Source organism: Molossus molossus, unplaced genomic scaffold (assembly GCF_014108415.1).
Source record: "Molossus molossus isolate mMolMol1 unplaced genomic scaffold, mMolMol1.p scaffold_m16_p_10, whole genome shotgun sequence".
Lineage (NCBI taxonomy): Eukaryota > Metazoa > Chordata > Mammalia > Chiroptera > Molossidae > Molossus > Molossus molossus.
Genome location: NW_023425345.1, coordinates 5,516,258 through 5,520,123, shown reverse-complemented (window position 1 = coordinate 5,520,123; position 3,866 = coordinate 5,516,258).

Sequence of the window (3,866 nt, the reverse complement as noted above, 5' to 3'; positions counted from 1 at the left end):
GCCCACAACCCGGGCATGTGCCCTGACTGGGAATCAAACCCGGACTTCTCAGTCTATGGGACAACATTCAGTCCACTGAGCCACACCAGCCGGGCAAATCCCTACCTTTTATAGATACTGACATTAAACCTTGGACAAGTGACACCCTCTTCCAGGGTCTTCCAGCACGACAGTGGCATAGAGAGTAGGTAGTGGGTGAAATGGGGCCAGATAGGCATCGTTTCCCATCCGCGGGAACACGCATGGACCTCTGGCTCTGAGAAGCAGCCCAACAAGCCCACCAGCCTCCGAACAGGTGCAGAGTCAGGTGGACTCACAGGCAGGGGGTCTCAGGGCAATGATGAAATCCATTTTCCCCACAGCTTCTTCAGGTCCCCTCCATGGCGGTTCCTCTCCCTTATATCTTTCTGAAAATGACCTTGAGATCTGTGTGAAAATAAATGTAAACCAACTGTAGATCCCGGTTATTCATTTACTCATTTAGTCCCAGTGCTCATTCTATGTTGATTTCTCCCACCCCAGTGGTTCTGTGGGTTTTGTTTTGTTTTGTTTTTTCCATCTAGCTTTTGAACCTCCCTCCTTCACAGCTGCCCAAAAAGCAGGTGGGCAGGAAGAATGGTAAGTGGAAAACATGACACCTCGACCCAAACTAGTTAGGGCCCTCCTCTGGACACCTGCTGTTCGTTGGGCATCCTTTTTCCTTACCCCCTGATCATGCTGGACAAAAAGTAGTGAGGAGTCTGTCTCGTTCATCAGACTAGCCAGCACTTCCCAGCCAGGATCCTGCTCTGATACTGGGACCCCTGCAGCGATGAAGGCCGCCCTGTCTGTTTCCATCGTCTTGATCACAGCACCTTGCTTAATTTTCTTCTGAGCACCTCGGAAGAAATCTTTGCTGGTTCGTTTGTTTACTGCTCATCTTCCCAACTGGAATGTTAAGGCCATGAGGACAGGAACCCTGTCTTGTTCACCCCCATGTCCCCTTGGGCTCCGATGCTCAGTAGTATTTGTTGAATTCATGTTTGAATATAAATGCCTGCACGAGGTCTGGAAGGCGAAGTTTCAAACTGACTACTGTGGTTCCTTCTTAGGAGGGGACTGGAATCGAGGGAGACAGTCAAGCAGGAACTTCAGCTTTATTTTGAATGTTTTGATAAGGAGAATGTATTCACTTCTAAATTGATAGTTCAGAAGAAAGAAAAGCACTGAATGGAATTCTAACCCTTGTCCTAATCCTGAAATTCTGGCATGATTTTGGGCCAGTGACCTGACTTGCCCATCTGTCTGTGGCTTCTGACCTCACCTATAAACAGAGTCTCTCCTCCTACCTGAACCCAGATTTACAGTCTGCACAGCATTTTTCAACTCATTATCTCACCTGATTACCTACAACCCTGGAACACAGGCTTAACAAAGATTATTATCCTGATTTAACAGGGTAGAAAATTGGGGTTCACAGGGGTGAGTTGTCTGCCCTGTGGTTACACTGCTATCGTCATGGAGGCCCTTACTTCCTATCACGGTGAGCTGACTCAGATAATAAGTTTATAAAACCCAGAAATGGCTAATGGGGGCCCAGGGGGCTGTGCCATGTAAGCTATTATTATGGCAAGGGGATCAAGGTCAGATCTGGAGCTCTCTTCAGGGCCCTGAAGGGAGCCCCTTAGGCTGGTGAGGACAGGGTTTTAATGGGAGTCCTGGTAGACTCTGAAGGCCAAGGTGGGTGCTGGTTATCGGGGTCCTCAGGCCAAATCCCCGATTTAATGGAACCCTCCTTTCACTGAGTTGCTTTTCCAGAGAGGACAGGGAAGGCAGGAGGTGACAGTGCAGGCCAGTTAAGGGTCAGGAGGGCTGGCCAGGCAGCCTGGCCCATGGCAGCCCCTTCCTAGGTAGCCTGAGAGTCTACATTCTGGGCCAAGATGGTGGCCTTCAGGTCTCAGACAGATCCAGCGTATGAGGCTGGCCCAGGTTAGCAAGTTGGGGTTCCCTACCCTGGGTCGTCATTGTATCTTGAGCTGGGACTCAGTAGACCTTTCAAGAGGTGAGATTCCCCTAGTCAGCCTCTCTACTTGATAATGACTCAGGCCCAGGTGACAAGCTGGGTACGAAATATTTTAAGTCCATTTTATTACATGTGTACCAGGTACCAGGTATCAATAGTTAGCATTTATGAATGATGACTGAAGGGTCAGACACATCTTAATCTTCTCAGCCACCTTGTAAAGAAGAAATTATCCCCTTTTAAAAAAATTTTTTATCCTCACCTGAGGATTATTATTATTTTTTTGCATTTATCTTCAGATAGAGCAGGAGGGAGAGAGGGAGGAAGAGAGAGAAACATTGACGTGAGACATATCAACTGGTTGCCACCCACACAATGCCAACCAGGGCTGGGACAAACTGCAACTGAGGTACGTGCTCTTAGCAGAATTGAACCCGGGACTCTCTGGTCCACAGGCTGACTCTCTAACCACGGAGCCATTTTTATAGACGTAGAAACTGTGGTTCAGGGCTCAAGATCACATGGCTGGGTGAGTGGGAAAAGCCAGGATTTGAGCCTGGGTCAATATGACTCCCAAATCCCTGTTCTTTCCACTCCCCATCCCCCACCCACCCCAGAGATGACTAAGACCCTGCTCCTTCCCTTGGGTTGGGGGTGGATCATCAGGCCTATCCTAGCTAACCGGTGCACTGGTCAGAGTGACATCACTGCCATGGCAGCGGGCAGCCAGCCAGTGGAAGGCTGATTCATCTCCTGGAGGAGGAGAGGCCTCTGGGGAGGAGGGGTCCTGGACCCAGGTCTTGAAGGGGAAGCACATGGAGAAGGGTTCCAGGCCAGACACCTAATGCCCTGCCCGACAGGGGCCTGCTTCCTATAGGTCCTTCCCCTAGGAGTCCAACCCACCACCACCCTAATCAGGGCAGGAGAGGGGCCCCAGTGGGGAGGGGGCGATCCCGGAGCCTGCACAGAGGGTCAGAATTCTGCAGGCTCAGTACAGCCCTGAGAGGACCCTGGACTGATGGTGGTGGTGGGGAGCAGTCTACCGGGGCAGGATACGGCAGGGGTGTTTTGGAGTGGTGAGACAGGGTGAAGGTGGCCATCTGGGGTGCTCTGGAGTCTGCAAGGGAACTGCCCGATTGGCCTGAGGCAGGGGGGAAGCCTCCCCGAAGTTTCAGGCCAGGGTAGCTAGGTGGGTTTAGTGATATCGGTGTGGGGATTAGCAGGTCCTGGGGCCAAAGTGTGGGAAGGACTCAGAATGGGAGAAAGAGGCGAGTTCCCGGTGAGCCGCGTGGTGGAGGTGGTGGGGCGAAGGAGGTCATTGTGGGAGGGGCTAGCTTTCGGTGGGTGAGGGGTTAAGGGGCTGTCCCAGAGTTCTCTGGGGGTCATCGTTTGTAAGGGGTGCCCGGAGATCGCCGAGGAGGGGCAGCGGGGCATCAGGCAGGGGTGGAGCGGGGGTGGTTCCGCGTTTGGGGGCGGAGCCGCTGCTGGGTGGGGCGCCGGGCCGCCGCCCCCTCCCCGCTCCCCGCTCCCCAACGGCGGCGGGCGGGGACCCAGGCCTGCGGACGCGGGTGCCCGCGGCCAGCCCACAGCGCGGAGCGGGCGGCGGTGAGTAAGCGGCGGCCGGCTGGGCTGGTCCGGGCAGGTCCGGGCGGGGACCGCCAGCCGCGGGACCGCGGGAGCCCAGGAGGACACCAGGCCGCGGCCCCGCCTCCTCCCCGCCCTGTGCCTGCCGGGCGGTCGGCGCAGGGCGTTCGGAGCAGCTCCAGCTGGGCCGCCGCAGCCGCCGCCGGTGCTCGGCCGGGCGGGTCCGAGGGCGCAGCCTGGTCCGGCGGCGCCGGGAGCCGGGCCGAGCCCCGCGCTGCTC